Source organism: Ahaetulla prasina, chromosome 1 (assembly GCF_028640845.1).
Source record: "Ahaetulla prasina isolate Xishuangbanna chromosome 1, ASM2864084v1, whole genome shotgun sequence".
NCBI lineage: Eukaryota > Metazoa > Chordata > Lepidosauria > Squamata > Colubridae > Ahaetulla > Ahaetulla prasina.
Window position 1 is genome coordinate 13392349 of NC_080539.1, and position 19912 is coordinate 13412260.

General features: G+C 46.6%; 1 protein-coding gene and 1 long non-coding RNA gene across 6 annotated transcripts in view; one reads left to right on the plus strand and one right to left on the minus strand.

The window, feature by feature from the left end:
* NF1 (neurofibromin 1) overlaps positions 1 to 19912 on the minus strand; it is a 265222-nt gene that overhangs the window by 134397 nt on the left and 110913 nt on the right. The window lies entirely within an intron of this gene.
* Positions 4721 to 10339, plus strand: LOC131188734 (uncharacterized). The gene is made up of 2 exons (XR_009152822.1): positions 4721 to 5553; positions 9658 to 10339. It is a non-coding gene; the product is annotated as an uncharacterized LOC131188734 (long non-coding RNA).

Consider the following 19912-nt stretch of genomic DNA (forward strand, 5'->3'; position numbering starts at 1 on the left):
CTTAACGACTGCGTGACTCATTTAAGAACTGTGACAAGAACTGTTGTAAAATGGGGCAAAACCCACGTAAGAAATGTCTCATTTAACGACAGGAATGTTGGGCTCAACTGTGGTTGTACGTCGAGGACCACCTGCACTGCGATTTGTCACTGAACTTTATCTTTTTAAAAATAATAATAATAATTTGAAGCCTGGTTGCCTAGAGCAGGGGTCTCCAACCTTGGCCACTTTAAGCCTGGCGGACTTCAACTCCCAGAATTCTGGGAGTTGAAGTCCGCCAGGCTTAAAGTGGCCAAGGCTGGAGACCCCTGGCTTAGAGGAAAGTGAAACTGAAGGACCCTGCAAAGAAATGAAGTTGAAGAAAGTTGGCCTAATCTTGGGAGACAGATTTCACCAGCATTGCCCTGCTTTGGAGACAAATGATGCCATAGCTACTGATGCCTTTGGAAAACAGTCACTGTTTCTTTTCTCTCACCATGAAACCACAAATCTCAAAAAAAAAAAGACCCACCAAAACGTTGTTGTCCTATCTTCATTCATCTTTTGTTGGGCAAGGATTAGCCTGCTATTGTAAAGAGCCAGCCATTCCAGGAAATGGTTATACATAACCATCATTCCTAAGCTACAAAGGCTACACAACATCGTTACTATTGACACTATTAATCAGTGGAATGGCTTGCCTTCACAAGATGGAGTGCTCCACCTCACTGGCGATGTTAAAGAAGAGACCCGACAGCCATTTGTCGGAATGGGATGGGGGAGGGGGTCTCCTGCTTGAGCAGGGGGTGGGCCAGAAGATCTCCAAGGTCCCTTCCGATTCTGTTATTCTGTATTGTGTTGGCCCTTTTCAGTTGGGTTTCAGGCCAAGATATGAGAGGGAAACAGCACTGGCTGCATTTTTAGATGACCTCTGGGAAGAGAGGGACGGGGAAAGTGCATCCCTCTTTGATCTTCTTGACCTCATTGTGGCCTTTATACCATCAACTACTATGGTATCTTTCTGGACCAGCTGTGAGAGTTGGGGAGTCTCTCAAAACTTTGGACCATTTCACTGGAAGATCCTGAATTTTCTAGCACCACAATGGGAAAAATTACCTGCTGTTTACTTCACATGAAAACAGTATTCTTCGATCTAATAACTCCCAGATTAATTGAAATTTGACCTCCATAATACCCCAATCAGTTCTGTGCCTCAGGAAAGTAAGCGATTGCCTCCAGCTTCCCCTATCCGTCTACCTTCCCACCCTTGCTTCGTTTCCTCTTCTACTTCTTGCGGTGTGCCAGGAAGCCCAGCTTCAGCCTGGGACATCCCAAGAAGCAGATGCAAGAAAAAAGCCCCAAAGGTGCTTTTCCAAAAGCAACTGGTCTTTTTTTGGCTTTGTTCCTGGAAAACGTTCCATTTCTCACCCAAGAAGCTTCTTCAGTTCTTCAGGAGCTTCTGGGATGAGAAGCGAAACGTCTTCAAGGAAAGACAAAGGCCGGTTGCCTTTTAAAAGACACCTCTGGGACAGCCATGACCTGGATGGTTGAGCATCTCCATAGACAGGCCAGAAAAAAAGCAGCCCCACATCTACAGCATGCCAGGAAGGCCCAGCCCAGCCTGTCCAGCAGCACAACGCAAAAAGATTTGCCTTGGCCAACTTTACACAAAGGAACTTCTTGGTGCAAAGTAACACCTGGTCAGCAGGAAGAGGAAGGAGATGGCAAAGGTCAGCTGGGACAGCTGAGTGCAAGGCAGCAGGAGGCCAAAAGGGCATAGCAGGCAGGTAGGGTGAACTGAAGCATCTCCTGTGGAGAAAAATGCAGCCGAATTTTGATCCCCTGACCCACCGAGGTGCTGCAAGGCCTGTACCACAAGGACACAGGTTGTAAGTTCCTTCGTTCGGTGCTGTCGGTCCCCTGGCCATGAAGAACACAAAAGGAAGAACCGATGCCACTGAGAGAAGGCAGTCCCATGTCCAAGTTCTGCGCCACAAAACGCTTCCAAGAAGACAATCAGCACCTTGAACTGCATCCAGAAGCAAACTGGTAACCGGTGTAGATCTGAAAGGAGGAATGGTGCATGGGCCGACGGTCGGGGGCCCCTGATGGCTTTCTGGACCAAATGAAGTTTCCAGACGATCTTGAAAAGTAGCCCCAATGGAGAGCACAATGCAGTAATTAACAGGGAAGTAACCAAAGGCATCCATGACAATGAGAGATTCGGTGTTGTGATCAGCCAGCAGCCTGCGGAGCTGGCAACGGAGTCGGAGTCGGAGAGTGATGAGGCTGAGGTGCATCGGGGAGTAATGTGCGGACTCCAGAGCCTCAAGAGGCTGACAGTAGTGAGGCAGAGGAACAGAAGGAGCCTGTTCCTAATGCACGCATGAGAAGAGCTGCCAGAAGGCAAGAGCAGCTCAAGCAAAAGGACAACTCGGGAGTAGGGCCAAGAGATGATTGGCCCCTCCCATAAGGCTTAAAACAGACCAGTAACGGCGTTTGGGCTTTGCCAGAAAACAATGTTAGTACCTTCGTAGTTTTCTTTTGTCTACATCTTGCATTTATTTTTCTGAACGTTTGCCAAGAAAGGCCTTTGGCAGTTTTCCTAATTGGACCAAGGTTTGCGATAGGACTGAGGAATTCGTGTTGGGAGGAATTTGCTTTAATTTAGTTGAACTACTGGGAATGAAGTGACTCTCAGCTGTTCGAATAAACTTTGTTTGTTTTTTCGCTGACTGAGTTTCCTACGACCTACTTGGGCCTGGGTCACAACATTCGGCTTGGTAGAAGATGTGAACTAACCACTGGGTTTCAGTTGGCCATGAAACGGAAAAGATATGAAATGAATCAATAAGAAGCTGCTTCTCTTTTCCCCAGCATTTTGCAATTCAGAAATCTAAAATCAGAGATAAGTCAGCTTTGCTCCCTGCATGCTTGAGACTACAACTCCCATCAGTCCCAGCCTGCAGGGTCAAGGGCAAAGAACTCCAGACACGTACCCGAACTGTGTTATATCACCTACCGAAGCTAAAATGATGCTTGTTGAGACATTCCCTTTCCCCAAAATTGGCAGGATGTACAGGTAGTCCTCGATAACCGAGCCCAAAATTTATGTTGTTGAGACATTTGTTAAGTGAATTTTGCCCCCTTTTACAACCTTTCTTGCCACCGCTGTTAAGTGAATCACGGCAGTTGATTAAGTTGGTAACATGGTTGCTAGGTGAGTCTGGCTTCCTGATTCCATTGATTTTGCTTGTCAAACGGCTGCAAAAGGTGATCACATGACCATGAGAAACCACAATCAACAGTCATAAGTATGAGCCAGTTGCCAAGCGTACATTATCATGGGGATGCTACAAAGGTTGTAAGTGTGAAAATGGTCATAAGTCACTTTTTTGAGTGTCGTCGTAACTTTGAATGAACTGTTGTAAATTGAGGATTATATTGCAGGCTAATTCTGCTGACTGCCAGGAGTTTGATCCTGACAGCTCAAGTGTCTATGGAGATCCTCAGTCATCCAGGTCATGGTTGTCCCAAAAGTGCTTTTTTCAAGAGGCAACTGGACTTTCCGATTTTTCTTTGAAGACGTTTCTCTTCTCATCCAAGAAGCTTCTTCAGAGCTGAAGAAGCTTCTTGAATGAAAAGCGAAACGTCTTCAAAGAAAAACCAGAAAAGCCAGTTGCCTCTTGAAAAAGCACCTTTGCGACTGACAGCTCAAGGTGGACTCAGCTTTCCATCCTTCTGAGGTCAGTAAAATGAGGACCCAGATTGTTGGGGGGGCAATATGCTGATTCTGTAAACCTCTTAAAGTAAAGGTAAAGGTTCCCCTCGCACATACGTGCTAGTCGTTGCCGACTCTAGGGGACGGTACTCATCTCCGTTTCAAAGCCAAAGAGCCAGCGCTGTCCGAAGACGTCTCCGTGGTCATGTGGCCGGCATGACTCAACACCAAAGGCCCAAGGAACGCTGTTACCTTCCCACCAAAGGTGGTCCCTATTTTTTCTACTTGCACTTTTTACATGCTTTCAAAACTGCTAGGTTGGCAGAAGCTGGGACAAGTAATGGGAACTCACCCCGTTACACGGCAGCACTAGGGATTCGAACCGCTGAGCTGCCGACCTTTCGATCAACAAGCTCAACGTCCTAGCCCCTGAGCCACTGTGTCCCTGGTAAACCTCTTGGAGAGGGCTGAAAAGCGGCATAGAAGTCTAAGACCGGGACCGCCTACTGCCACAAACAGCCTCCCACCGGCCTGTGCGCTCCCACAGGGAGGGCCTCCTTGGGGTGCCGTCGGTGAAACAATGTCGCTTGGCGACCCCCAGGGGTAGGGCCTTCTCTGTGGGGGCTCCTGCCCTCTGGAATGAGCTGCCTCCGGGGCTTCGCCAACTCCCCGACCTTCGGACTTTCCGCCGTGAACTGAAGACTCTTTTATTCCGTCGAGCTGGGCTAGCCTGATCAAGTAATTTTAAATGGGGTTTTAGTTTTTATAGTACTTAGTTTTAAATTTGGCCGCTATTTATATACATTTTTAGTTTTGTTTTTATTGTATATTTATTGTATTTTAAATTGGCTGTTAACCGCCCTGAGTCCTTCGGGAGAAGGGCGGTATACAAATGCAATCAATCAATCAATCAATCAATCAATCAATCAATAATAAATAAATAAATAAATAAATAAATAAATAAATAAATAAATAAATAAATAAATAAATAATAAATGCTATTGCTCTCCGCATGTGAAGGTTTAATTACACTGATTTGGCAACCGGCAAATGCAGCATGTCAGGAGCATGTGCTCAACTTACAACAGTTCATTTAGTGACCATTCAGAATTACAACGGCACTGAAAAAAGTGACTTATGACCGTTTTTCACACTTACAACTGTTGCAGCATCCCCTTGGTCACATGATCAAAACTTAGCTGTTTGGCAACTGGTTCGTATTTGCGACAATTGTAGTTTCCTAGGGTCATGTGACTCCCTTTTGCGACCTTCTGATAAGCAAGGTCAGTGGGGAAGCCCAATTCCCTTAACAACCATGTTACTAAGAACTGCACTCAGCAACCGTGGCAAGAAAAGTCATGAAATGGGGCAAAACTCATTTAATCAAATGTCTCACTTAGCAGCAGAAATTTTAGGCTCAATTGTGGTCGTAAGACGAGGACTACCTGTTTTTCTTCATCTAACTTTCCCGAAAGCTATTTTTAGACCACGTTCTGAAATTCTGCATCTCCAAAAAGTAATCATAAGCATGTACAGGCACGTGCTAAAACATCACCACTCTTGCCTTCCCCTTTTCAAGCAGCAAACTTTTTTTGAAAAAAAAAAAAAATCCAAAGCAGAGGACATTACCTTTCTTCATTGATATTTACTTTATGTTTGTTACCCAGGTAAAATGTTCACAAACGTATCTGCAAAGTGCAACAGCCAATCACTGGGTGGGATTTATGATTACCGCATCAATCTGAAGCTTTATTTAAGGGAGAGAAATTAGTCAACAACTATCAGACGCAACCAGAATCTCAGAGGCTTCCCTGGATTTTATTCTGATCACAAGCTCCTGAAACTGAGAACAGGTATGGGATTAAATAAATAGATAATACTTAAGAAAATGATCTTGAAAGATATGCTCTTGATGGTGGAGGGGATGAAGGTGGAATTTTATGTGTAAATTAAGTCCCTAAGAAAAAACCCTTACCGCAGTTTTAGAACAGTGGCATTCAGATGGAAATACGAGTCAATGCATCTAATGAGCTAGAACTACAGAGGCAAATGCAAAATATAAATTCTTACAAATTAGTCCTGTAGTTCTCCAATGACTCGATTTATTTGTTAAGAGAATAGAATAGAATTCTTTATTGGCCAAGTGTGATTGGACACACAAGGAATTTGTCTTGATGCATAGGCTCTCAGTGTCCATAAAAGAAAAGATACCTTCATCAAGGTACAACACTTAATGATGGTCATAGGGTACAAATTTAACACTTAATGATACAACACTTAATGATAATCATAGGGTACAAATAAGCAATCAGGAAACAATCAATATCAACATATCAATATCAATAAACAATCAATAATTACTCTACACGTACTCAGGCATATCCTGGGGAACTCTGGGAATTGAAGTCCACACATTTTAACATCGCCAAAGTTCAGAAACACTGATACAGAAAAAAAGGATGTCAACCTATGCGCTCCCATAGGGAGGGCCTCCTCAGGGTGCCATCGGCCAAACAATGTCGACCGGCGGCTCCCAGGGGGAGGGCCTTCTCTGTGGGGGCTCCTGCCCTGTGGAATGAGTTACCTCTGGGGCTACGCCAACTCCCCGATCTCCGGACCTTTAAGCACGAGCTTAAGACTCTTTTATTTCAACGGGCAGGGTTGGCCTAATTTTAACAGGGGTGGTTTTGTTGAGTCTATTTTATATTTTATTAGTTTTAAATTATGGGGCCAATTTTTAGAATCAGATTTTTAAATAATGTTCTTAATTTGTTTCTTTTTGTACAATTTTATTTTGGCTGTAAACCGCCCTGAGTCTTCGGAGAAGGGCGGTATAAAAGTATGATTGATTAATAAATAAATAAATAAATAAATAAATAAGCCCCACAAGAAAGTCCAGGTTAGAATTAAGCCAAACAGGAGACCTACTAAACCTGCAGATCTAATGGGATTTACCTATTCCCAAGATTTCCAAACACTGTGACAGATTTTGGAATTGTAGTTCCAATAATTTTCTGGGGAAGTCTCAATTAATTGTGATTCTCAGTTGCCTAGAATCACCACGGTGGGATGGGTGGCTTGGAAATTTAATACTAAATAAACGTATTAAAGCATGATGATTTATGTGCAACATGTTGTAAGTTCCGCAACTTGGTTTTAACACCCAGACTTACATTCCCTTCCCAGAAGTCCAAATGCCTCCCTCATTAATTATTTGAAACAATTAAGCTAAACATCTGATGCTTAACCTGTTAATTAGATGCATCTGCACAGTTTAAAGTTTGTTTGTTTTTTTAGCTTTTTAGTAGAGTGCATTTACCCTGAAATTTGCTTCAGGGTCTCTAATCAAGAGCAAAAATTAAGATACAAATAGGTAAAGCTTTGCTGAGTCAACTTGTGAGGCATCAATGTATTTCTTGCAGTGTTATCCCCTTCTGCTCCAGCATTAGAGTAGTTATCGCTCCAACCAACTGGATGCCTATTTGAAAAGCAGGATTGCAATCTTTTAATACAAGAACTGCCCCAATTGTTCTGCTTTCTATTCCAATGTTTCTGTAAAATTTTCTCACTTAAATGTTCGGTAAGGTAAAGAAAACACTGCTGGGGAAAAAGGGTTGGGTTTTTTTGAGGGGGACAATGCAGGACAAGATAGGAACATTCCCATAGAATTGAGCCATTTATGGGGGGGGGCATAAGGGGGGCATCATTATCCGGAATGCTAGCAATGAAATTATTGTCCAAGTACGGACAAAGTGTTTCCATCCATATCAATAGGCTAAGCAAACACACATACACAGAGACAAATTCCCAAAAGCATCCATGAAATCTGAGAATGCTCAACAATCATGAAATATCAACTTGGGAGGAAACAGAAAAATTTGTTGATTGGCAGCTTTCATTAGCACATGTCTATGGCAGTCCTAATTTATTGCCTATGGGTATGGACAAGGGTAATCCAGAAAACGTTTAAAAGTTAGATTTCACTAGCAGATTCCAGAAAAGTGAATAAGCTCATGTCAGCCTTCCAAATGGACCAGACAGAGAACACAACCAGACGAGTGAATTCTATTTGATTATAAATCTACTGTACATTAATAGAATCTTGCACGTCTGAGAGTGCAAATCACCACGGTGGGATGGGTGGCTTGGAAATTTAATACTAAACAAACGTATTAAAGCATGATGATTTATGTGCAACATGTTGTAAGTTCCATAACTTGGTTTTAACACCCAGACTTACATTCCTTCCCAGAAGTCCAAATGCCTCCTCATTAATTATTTGAAACAATTAAGCTAAACATCTGATGCTTAACCTGTTAATTAGATGCATCTGCACAGTTTAAAAGTTTGTTTGTTTTTAGCTTTTAGTAGAGTGCATTTACCCTGAAATTTGCTTCAGGGTCTCTAATCAAGAGCAAAAATTAAGATACAAATAGGTAAAGCTTTGCTGAGTCAACTTGTGAGGCATCAATGTATTTCTTGCAGTGTTATCCTTCTGCTCCAGCATTAGAGTAGTTATCGCTCCAACCAACTGGATGCCTATTTGAAAAGCAGGATTGCAATCTTTTAATACAAGAACTGCCCCAATTGTTCTGCTTTCTATTCCAATGTTTCTGTAAAATTTTCTCACTTAAATGTTCGGTAAGGTAAAGAAAACACTGCTGGGGAAAAAGGGTTGGGTTTTTTTGAGGGGGACAATGCAGGACAAGATAGGAACATTCCCATAGAATTGAGCCATTTATGGGGGGGGCATAAGGGGGGCATCATTATCCGGAATGCTAGCAATGAAATTATTGTCCAAGTACGGACAAAGTGTTTCCATCCATATCAATAGGCTAAGCAAACACACATACACAGAGACAAATTCCCAAAAGCATCCATGAAATCTGAGAATGCTCAACAATCATGAAATATCAACTTGGGAGGAAACAGAAAAATTTGTTGATTGGCAGCTTTCATTAGCACATGTCTATGGCAGTCCTAATTTATTGCCTATGGGTATGGACAAGGGTAATCCAGAAAACGTTTAAAAGTTAGATTTCACTAGCAGATTCCAGAAAAGTGAATAAGCTCATGTCAGCCTTCCAAATGGACCAGACAGAGAACACAACCAGACGAGTGAATTCTATTTGATTATAAAGCTACTGTACATTAATAGAATCTTGCACGTCTGAGAGTGCAAATCACCCACGGTCTCTTTTTACTATTTCATTAGTTAGGGCAGATATTTTCTAAGTGTCTTTCATAGATATTTGCTCAGTTGACAGAACAATTAATCAATGGAAGGGCTTGCCTTCAGAAGTTGCTGGTGCTCCATCACTGGAGTTTTTTAAGAAGAGATTGGCAAACATTTGTCTGAAGGGCCGGTTTAGCTCTGCCTGGTAAGGCCTGTTATTAAGAACACAAAGCCTGCAATTACTGCAGGTTCGAGCCCGGCCCAAGGTTGACTCAGCCTTCCATCCTTTATAAGGTAGGTAAAATGAGGACCCAGATTGTTGGGGGGGCAATAAGTTGACTTTGTAAATATATACAAATAGAATGAGACTATTGCCCTATACATTGTAAGCCGCCCTGAGTCTTCGGAGAAGGGCGGGGTATAAATGTAAACAAAAAAAAAAAAAAATGATATAGGCTTCCTGCTTGAGCAGGGGGGTTGGACTAGAAGGCCTCCAAAGTACCTTCCAACTCTCTTTTTCTGTTATTCCAAGGTCCTTCTCATATTCCATTACAGCTTGACATTTTAGACCAATGTTTCCTAACACTGAGAACATTAAAATGTATGGGCTGGAGCTGCAGTGCAGACATCTTAAAAGTTGCCAAGTTTGAGAAACCCTGGTCTAGACATTCTCCCGCTCCATTTAATCAGAGCTCTGTTTTGGGTGTATGGTATTTAATTTTTTAACCAATTCTTCAAGTAGCTTGAGTGAATCCACTAATGCTCACTGTTACAAATCCAGGATGAAGAGGCAGATGAAATGGCTTTGGCCTGCGGTGATGCTTGCAATCCTGAGCGAACTTCTCTGGACCGCTTCTGCACAAACCGCTGAAGCTCCCAAACCACAGCCTATTGCAAACAAAACTCAAGCCTCAACTCCGTCACCGTCACACGGCAGCGTTCTTCTGCCTGCCCTCTCTCTCATTTCGATCACCTCATCTTTATGTGTTTTCTTTGTCTCTCAACCTAAGTTTTAAAAGGGCCTTATTATCGGTGGGATTGCAAATCAAAGGAAAAATTAATCTGTCTCAATCTGACAAAATTTTGGTATCCTTCTGCTGTCCTTCTGATGTCTGCGTGTCGCTTTGTTAGCAAATCCACAACGATGTGTGATTTTAAAATTTAATTTTTAAATTAATTTCCCCAGTCTGATGGTAAATGGAGACAGTAGGCTAAATTATTGTTATTAATTGTTGAAATGAATTGAACATCTTTTAAATATAATTACGGAAAATTGCTGTATTAAGAAGGCTTTATCTAGAGGAAAGCTGATCGACCACAACCTGGGCTACAGAATCAAAAGCCGCATCGACAAAACTGACAAAACTTGTGTCATGGATGGACTATTTTGAAAAATAATAGGAGGACTCAATCAAGACTTTTATGTAGCGTGTCTTACATTAAATGAAATCTGATAACAAAAATGCTTACAAATGTATTTTTCTCATGATTTATTGGGGGGGGGAGGGGCGAATAAAACGCTAGCAATTCTGAAACCTGTGAACACTGTTTTAAGAAAATCCATCAAAGTAACAATTCCAGGAAAAATATATTCAATTTCTGCAAGGCAGCATGCAACCAATCAACCCCAATCTATCCAGTGATAGCACAAGTATGATATTTGGCCAGCAGTAGCTACCCAAACCTGATTTAGCTAAAGAACAAATATAGGTGTTCCTCGGGTTACGACCACAATTGAGTCCAAAATTTCTGTTGTTAAGTAAGACATTTGTTAAGTCGATTTTGCCCCATTTTTCCACCTTTCTTGCCACAGTTGTTAAGTGAATCACCACGGTTGATACATTAGTAACACAGTTGTTAAGTGAATCTGGCTTCCTTATTGATTTTGCTTGTCAAAAGGTTAGGATTAGGTCAAATCACATGACCTTGGGACACTGCAACCATCATAAACACGTCAGTTGATAAGCATCTGAATTTTGATCGCATGAGCACGGAGATGGTACGAAGATTGTAAGTGTGAAAAAATGATCATAAGTCACTTTTTTCAGTGATGTTGTAACTTTGAACAGTCACTAAGTGAACTGTTGTAAGTCGAGGACAACCTGCACTTGTATATTAAACATTTTAAGACAATAAAAAAACAACACACTCCTAACAGTAATATACATGTAAGCCCAGTACAGATCATCTTTGCCACATAGTATAGTACAGCCTTTATTGTCATTGTACATCATATATAAAAACAAAATTGGTTAACTACCAACTACAGAAGAATATTATTTGGTAAATGTTTATGGAACTGGATAGGACAGGTGATCCTTGACTTACGACCGTAGCGAAGCATGCCCATTATGGCTGCAAGTGGAAAGAGATGTTAAACAAGAGTGCCTCGCTTAATGACCTCCACGTCCTGCTCTGCCTGATGTGGTTGTTAAATGAACACATGGGTTGAGTGGAGTATGGGGTGCCTCTGGGATGGGGGAGGCCGCAGGAGGCTTCAGAGAAACTCCCCATCCTGCCTGTGATCTGCTACCCACCCCTCGGAGTCCCTACAGTCTTTGGACCTATTTCCCCTCCTCCTGCTGGGTCCCCACAGGCCTTACACACACACACACACACACACACACACACACACACACACACACACACACACACACACACAGTTCCTTGCAGGCCTCTGTCCCCCCCGCAAGGTCCCTGAAGGACTTGGGCCTCCTCCCCACTTCTATCCCACACTTACCTTTTGAAAATCTCCAGAGCTCTGCTGCTTCCTGCAGCACTGTGAAGACCATTGTGAGGGAAGCAGAGCAGATCCTTTTGTGGGGTGGCCGTGTGGCGCGATCCCACAAACGCTCGCTCGGAACATGACTGGCATTTGTGGGACGGTGCTGCAATCACAGCAACGGAGCAGCCTGCTCCGCTTTGGTCGTGTTAGCAAAACAAGCTTCTCTACTGCTGCAATCGTGGCGCCATCGCACCAGCGGCCATCCCCTGCCGTAGTGGACACTTACGGGATGGCACCATGCAGCCCAGCAATGGCGCTGTGGAATCCTGCAAGGCTCTGTTGCTGGAATGGCAGCCCCATCCCACAATGGCCGACATTTTCGGAGCAGGCACAATTCAATGCCCTCCTTCCCTACTCTGACTCCCCTGAGCTCTGGAGACCTACAAAAACTAAGTGAGAGGGAAGATTTGGGTAGCCAATGTAGAGGATGAGAGAAGGAGATGGGTGGTGGAAGGGGAGGGCTGCGGTGTCCCTGCAGTTAGTTGTAAGGGCTGCATCAGCCGTAACTTCAGGACCAGGTCATAAGTAGCTTTTAAGGATCTGCCGTAACTTTGAACAAGCAACCGATCGTTAAGTGAGGGCTACCTGAAAATAAAACTGGTTTTGATACTGGCAATAAAAATTATTTTAAATCATATCACCACCAAAGCAGTTAAGTTTTCCTTGTTTAGAATCTAGATCAGGGGTCTCAACCTTGGCAACTTTAAGACTTAAGGACTTCAACTCCCAGAGTTCCTCAGCCAGCAAAGCTTGGAAGGAATTCTGGGAGTTGAAGTCCACAAGTCTTAAAGTTGCCACGGTTGGAGACCCCTGATCTAGATCAGTGTTGGCAAGCTGAGTGCTGAAATGGGAGCATGCCCATGCACCCGAAACCAGAAGAGCAGTGAGCCGCTGCCCGTTGCTCTTTGGGGTTCCAGCGCGCTGGCCAGCTGGTCTTCACACATGCGGGAGCACCGGAAGACCATGTGGCCGGTGCACATGCATGTGCCAGAAACAGGAAGATCATCTTCCCGGGGGTGCGCACGCTCTTCCGGTTTCGAGTACTCCTGCGCGAGTGAAGACCAGCTGGCTGGTGCGCCGGAAACCGGAAGAGCAAAGGGCGACAGCTCGCGTACCCAGAGTGATGGCTCTGCGTGCCACTTCCGGCACACGTACCATAGGTTCGCCATCATGGCTCTAAATACTATGTGTACAAAACATAGTCCTCAACTTATGACCACATTTTCTGTTGCTAAGTGAGACATTTGTTAAGTGAATTTTACAGCCTTTCTTGCCTCAGAGGTTAAGGGACTCACTGAAGTTGATAAGTTAGTAACCCAGTTGTTAAGTGAATCACCACGGTTGATACGTTAGTAACACAATTGTTAAGTGAATCTGGCTTCCTTATTGATTTTGCTTGTCAAAAGGTTAGGGTTAGGTCAAATCACATGACCTTGGGACCCTGCAACCATCATAAACACACGTCAGTTGATAAGCATCTGAATTTTGATCACATGAGCACGGAGATGCTGTAAAGGTCGTAACTGTGAAAAAAGGTCATAAGTCACTTTTTTCAGTGATGTTGTAACTTTGAACAGTCACTAAGTGAACTGTTGTAAGTCGAGGACAACCTGCACTTGTATTAAACATTTTAAGACAATAAAAAAACAACACACTCCTAACAGTAATATACACGTAAGCCCAGTACAGATCATCTTTGCCACATAGTATAGTACAGCCTTTATTGTCATTGTACATCATATATAAAAACAAAATTGGTTAACTACCAATTACAGAAGAATATTATTTGGTAAATGTTTATGGAACTGGATAGGACAGGTGGTCCTTGACTTACGACCGTAGCGAAGCATGCCCATTATGGCTGCAAGTGGAAAGAGATGTTAAACAAGAGTGCCTCGCTTAATGACCTCCACGTCCTGCTCTGCCTGATGTGGTTGTTAAATGAACACATGGGTTGCGTGGAATATGGGGTGCCTCTGGGATGGGGGAGGCCGCAGGAGGCTTCAGAGAAACTCCCCATCCTGCCTGTGATCTGCTACCCACCCCTCGGAGTCCCTACAGTCTTTGGACCTATTTCCCCTCCTCCTGCTGGGTCCCCACAGGCCTTACACACACACACACACACACACATACACACACAGTTCCTTGCAGGCCTTTGTTCCCCCGCAAGGTCCCTGAAGGACTTGGGCCTCCTCCCCACTTCTATCCCACACTTACCTTTTGAAAATCTCCAGAGCTCTGCTGCTTTCTGCAGCACTGTGAAGACCATTGTGAGGGAAGCAGAACAGATCCTTTTGTGTGGCGCGATCCCACAAACACTCGCTCGGAACATGACTGGCATTTGTGGGACGGTGCTGCAATCACAGCAACGGAGCAGCCTGCTCCGCTTTGGTCGTGTTAGCAAAACAAGCTTCTCTACTGCTGCAATCGTGTGGCGCCATCGCACCAGCGACCATCCCCTGCCGTAGTGGACACTTACGGGATGGCACCATGCAGCCCAGCAATGGCGCTGTGGAATCCTGCAAGGCTCTGTTGCTGGAATGGCAGCCCCATCCCACAATGGCCGACATTTTCGGAGCAGGCACAATTCAATGCCCTCCTTCCCTTCTCTGACTCCCCTGAGCTCTGGAGACCTACAAAAACTAAGTGAGAGGGAAGATTTGGGTAGCCAATGTAGAGGATGAGAGAAGGAGATGGGTGGTGGAAGGGGAGGGCTGCGGTGTCCCTGCAGTTAGTTGTAAGGGCTGCATCAGCCGTAACTTCAGGACCAGGTCATAAGTAGCTTTTAAGGATCTGCCGTAACTTTGAACAAGCAACCGATCGTTAAGTGAGGGCTACCTGAAAATAAAACTGGTTTTGATACTGACAATAAAAATTATTTTAAATCATATCACCACCAAAGCAGTTAAGTTTTCCCCTTGCTCTAGAATCTAGATCAGGGGTCTCCAACCTTGGCAACTTTAAGACTTAAGGACTTCAACTCCCAGAGTTCCTCAGCCAGCAAAGCTTGGAAGGAATTCTGGGAGTTGAAGTCCACAAGTCTTAAAGTTGCCACGGTTGGAGACCCCTGATCTAGATCAGTGTTGGCAAGCTGAGTGCTGAAATGGGAGCATGCCCATGCACCCAAAACCAGAAGAGCAGTGAGCCGCTGCCCGTTGCTCTTTGGGGTTCCAGCGCGCTGGCCAGCTGGTCTTCACACATGCGGGAGCACCGGAAGACCATGTGGCCGGTGCACATGCATGTGCCAGAAACAGGAAGATCATCTTCCCGGGGGTGCGCACGCTCTTCCGGTTTCGAGTACTCCTGCGCGAGTGAAGACCAGCTGGCTGGTGCGCCGGAAACCGGAAGAGCAAAGAGCGACAGCTCGCGTACCCAGAGTGATGGCTCTGCGTGCCACTTCCGGCACACGTACCATAGGTTCGCCATCATGGCTCTAGATACTATGTGTACAAAACATAGTCCTCAACTTATGACCACAATTTCTGTTGCTAAGTGAGACATTTGTTAAGTGAATTTTACAGCCTTTCTTGCCTCAGAGGTTAAGGGACTCACTGAAGTTGATAAGTTAGTAACCCAGTTGTTAAGTGAATTTGGCTTCCCCCTTGACTTTGCTTGCCAGAAGGTCACAAAAGCTGATCACGTGACCTTGGGACACAGCAACGGTCATAAGTATGAACCAGTTGTCGTGCATCTGAATTTTGATCACATGATCACGGGGATGCTGCAAAGGTCGTAACTGTGAAAAAAAGGTCAGAAGTCACTTTTCTCAGTGCTGTTGTAACTCTGAACAGTCACTTAATGAACTTTTATAAGTCAAGGTCTACCTGTACAATCTAACCCAGGGGTCTCCAACCTTGGCCACTTTAAGAGTTGTGGACTTCAACTCCCAGAATTCCTCAGCCAGCTTCTGGGAGTTGAAGTCCACAAGTCTTAAAGTGGCCACGGTTGGAGACCCCTGATCTAACCAGTCCACAGCATGCCAGCAACCGGTCTGTGCAAATAAACAAAGCCCCATCTGTGGGATGCAGGCAGACACGAAACCACACCCGCTCCGAGCCACAGGAAAACCCTGGTGCCCCAAAGACTGGGGGCAGCTGATCTAAGATGCACATATTGCTGTTTTGAAAGAAATTTACTGCCCAGCCATACACACGGAGAATCCCTCAAACAAAATATGCGCCTCAGCAAAAAAAAGCCACCAGATAATGGCAAACAAGATTCTTGTCCTTCACGGCTAATATTACAAACTCTTGACGGAACACTTTTGTATACAAACACATTGGAAGTCCTCGATTTATGACCACAATCTGGACCAGAATTTCCATTGCTAAGCAAGGAGGTTATTAAGTGAGTTGTGCCCTTTTTTTTTCTTTTTGCCAAAAAAAACCAAAACCCTCCAGTCGTTAAGAGAATCACGTGGTCGTTAAGTGAATACAGCTTCCCCCAATTTGACTTTGTTTGTTGGAAGGGGCCGGGAAGGTTGCAAATAGCGATCACATGACCTTGGGATGCTGCAACCGTTCTGAACACAGGATGGTTGCCAAGCACCCCAACTTTTGATCATGTGACCATAGGGATGCTCGCGAATGCGAAGACCACATAAATCGCTTTTTTTTTCAGTGCCACCTTAAACCCCAAAGGTTGCTAAATGAATGGCTGTTGAGTCGAGGACTACCGTTACGCCCACCTCATCTTGCTAACCCTTTCAGAAGCACAAATTGAGCAAAATGCGCATGTTTAAGATGGCGCCGCGCCGCTGAACGGGAGATGCGGTGACGGGCTTTTTTTGGACCCGACCGGGCTGGGGGGGGTCTTTTTGAGAGCTTGGACCCCCCGCCTGGGTAGAGGGCAGTGTTGGCAGTCGGAGGATGGGCGGATTGAGGCTGGGCGGCTCCGGGTTGCTTCAGGAGGAGCCCCGGAGCGCTCTCCCCCTGGCGGCGATATTGTTGGCGGCGGCGGTGACGGCCCGGCCTTTTTCAGCAGCGGCGGCGACGGCCCGGCCTTTTTCAGTGGCGGCGGCCGGGCTTTCAGCAGCGGCGGCGGCCTGGCTTGACCAGTCTGGCGATGGCCTGGCGATGGCCTGGCGATGGCCTGGCGATGGCCTGGCTTGGCGTTGCCGGGAGGAGCCTTGGAGCTCTCTCCCCCGGCTGCGGTATTGTCGGCGGTGGTGGCGGCCTGGCCTGGCCTTTTCCAGTGGCGATGGCGGCGGCCGGGCTTTCAGCAGCGGTGGCGGCCTGGCTTGGCGTTGCTTCGGGAGGAGCCCCGGAGCTCTCTCCCCCCAGCGGCAGTATCATCGGCGGCGGCGGCCTGGCTTGACCAGTCTGGCGATGGCCTGGCGATGGCCTGGCCTGATGGTGGGCGGCTGGGCCCGGCGAACTGGCTTGGTGGTCGGAGCCGGTAGCATGGCCCAGCAGGCCCGGCGGGTGAGTGGCCTATTCCAGCGGCCTATTCCAGCGGCCTAGCGGCCTGGCCGGTTGGGTGGCCTGGCTTAGTGGTCGCAAACAGGCCTGATGGACGCCTTCTTTGTGTCACCTTGAAGGCCGTCCACGAGCCTAGTGGACGCCCCCCTCCTTATCATCTTTACCATCTAGAGGACATCTATGGGCTGCCTGTGGGGGGACCTTTTTAAGATCTTCACTTCCCCCCCCCGGACTTTGAGAGAGAGATGGCTTGGCAGTTGAGTGGCTTGGCCAGTGGGTGCCTGTGTGGCCTGGCGGTTTGACGGCCTCCCCCTTCCTCTTCAGACCACTCCTCGGACTGTATATGAGGGGTTGGTGAACTGACTGAATCATGGCGGTTTTATCCATCTACCGCCTAAGAACTATTCCTCAACTGTTGCTCACCCGGAATTGCTGGTGTTGTCAGTTACCATCTTGACTGGTCCAGGATGGGCCTGCTTGCCGGACTCTTACTATGCGGACATTCACAGCAGCTGACCTTCTTGTCCTGCGAGATTCCCCTCTCTCGCGGGTTTGGCGCCCCACATTATCGAGGGCCCATCTTGAGGATGGGTTTTGGAACCCCCAGAGGTGGCATGCCAAAAATAGGAGACTTAGGGGATTTTTAATTAACTGTTTTAATCGTTTTTTTAAGGCGAGTTTTAAAGGGAATTTTAAGGGAAGGGTGGAAATTGACAGGTTTGGGTCAGGGGGGGCGGGGGGAGGATGGGGAGGGGGGAAACCCATCGGGGGGAGAGACGAGTCCAGCAAGTATTCGTGGCGGTAATTTAATAGATCCGAGGGTGGTGGGGGAGGGTCTCGTTCCGGTTTATCAGGGTTCTGTTATCAATATGGTATGTGGGAGAGGCAGATATGGCGGAAGGGGGGGCAATCAGGTTTTGGGGGCACGCCCTCGCTATTTAAGAGCGATCGCGTGCTCCATCCCCCCAGAATTTTCCCGTTCCCCGAGTGGCCAGAGTACCCGGGACTTCGGCCTTCGGCTAATGTTATGTAATGCAAGATCCGTGGTTAATAAAGCCCCCCTGATTTCAGATCTAATTCAGGAAGGGACCACGGACGTTATGGGCATTACGGAAACCTGGTTGGGCACTGAAGGGGGGGTTCCCCTAGTAGAGATGTGCCCACCAGGTTTCCGAGCATTCCATCAGCCGAGGGCCCAAGGTAGGGGTGGCGGGGTGGCGGTTATTATTAGGGAAAGTCTGGAACCGAGGGAGACCACTGTGCCTCAGATAGCTGGGTGTGAAACCCTCTATGTGAAGTGGGGTCGTAGGACTCAGGTGGGCTTGTTGATCACGTACCTGGCTCCTTGCTGCGTGACAACAGCCCTGCCCGAGCTGTTGGAGTTGCTGGCTGGGTTGGCAGTTGAAACCCCTAGACTGTTGGTCATGGGGGATTTCAACTTGCCATCAACTGGCGTGGCATCCTCGATTGCTCAGAAGTTCATGACGGCCATGGACCTGACCCAATTAATTGATGGCCCTATTCACATTGGGGGTGGCACCCTAGACTTGGTTTTTATCTCTGGCCAGTGGCTGAATGATCTGATTTCAAATGATTTAGTTATTGAACCTTTGTCATGGTCAGATCATTTTCTCCTTCGTCTGGACTTTCAGACTGCTACCCACCACTGCAGGGAGACGGAACCAATACATTGGTTCCGTCCCAGGCGCTTGATGGACCCTGAGAGGTTCATGACGGAGCTTGGGCCGTTTCCCAAGAACCTGGCCCACGGCACAACTGAAGAACTAGTCGCGGTCTGGGAACAGGCCGCAGCTGGAGCTTTGGACCATGTTGTGCCTTTGCGGCCTCTGACCCGGCGTCGGTCTCAACCAGCTCCTTGGTTTTCTGAGGAGCTGAGGGAGATGAAATGCCGGAGAAGACGCCTAGAGAGTGCCTGGAGATCCAGCCGTTCTGAGTCTGACCGGACACTAGTTAGGTCCTTTATCAGGACCTACCTAGTGGCATTGAGGGATGCGAAACGTTCTTACGTTTCCTCCCTCATTGTGTCGGCAGATAACCGCCCAGCTGCCCTATTTCGGGTGACCCGCTCTCTCCTTCAACAGGAGGGGCGGGAGGACCCATTACAAGGGCGTGCCGAGGAGTTTAACAGTTATCTATACGATAAAATCATTCAGCTTCGGGAAGGATTGGATCAAAATTGGGTAGATCCGGACGAGAGTTTCGAGACCCGTCTTGTTGAGAGTGTTTGGGATGGTTTTGACCCTGTGACTCCCGAGGACATGGACAGATTGCTTGGAAGACTGAATGCCACACGTTTACTGACCCGTGCCCCTCCTGGTTGGTGCTGGCCACGCAGGAGGTGACACGAGGCTGGCTCCAGGGGATTATAAATGCTTCTTTGTGGGAGGGGGTCTTTCCTGCTGCCTTGAAAGAGGCAGTGGTGAGACCTCTCCTCAAGAAGCCTTCCCTGGACCCGGCTGTTTTAGGAAATTATCGTCCGGTCTCCAACCTTCGCTTTACGGCGAAGGTTGTAGAGAGTGTGGTGGCATGTCAGCTACCCCAGTACCTGGATGAAACTGTCTATCTGGACCCGTTCCAGTCCAGCTTTCGGCCCTGGTACAGTACGGAGATGGCTTTGGTCGCGTTGGTGGATGATCTCTGGAGGGCCAGGGATAAGGGTTACTCCTCTGCCCTGGTCCTATTAGACCTCTCAGCGGCTTTCGATACCATCGACCATGGTATCTTGCTGCGCCGGTTAGAGGGGTTGGGAGTGGGAGGCACCGTTTATCGGTGGTTCTCCTCCTACCTCTCTGACCAGACGCAGACGGTGT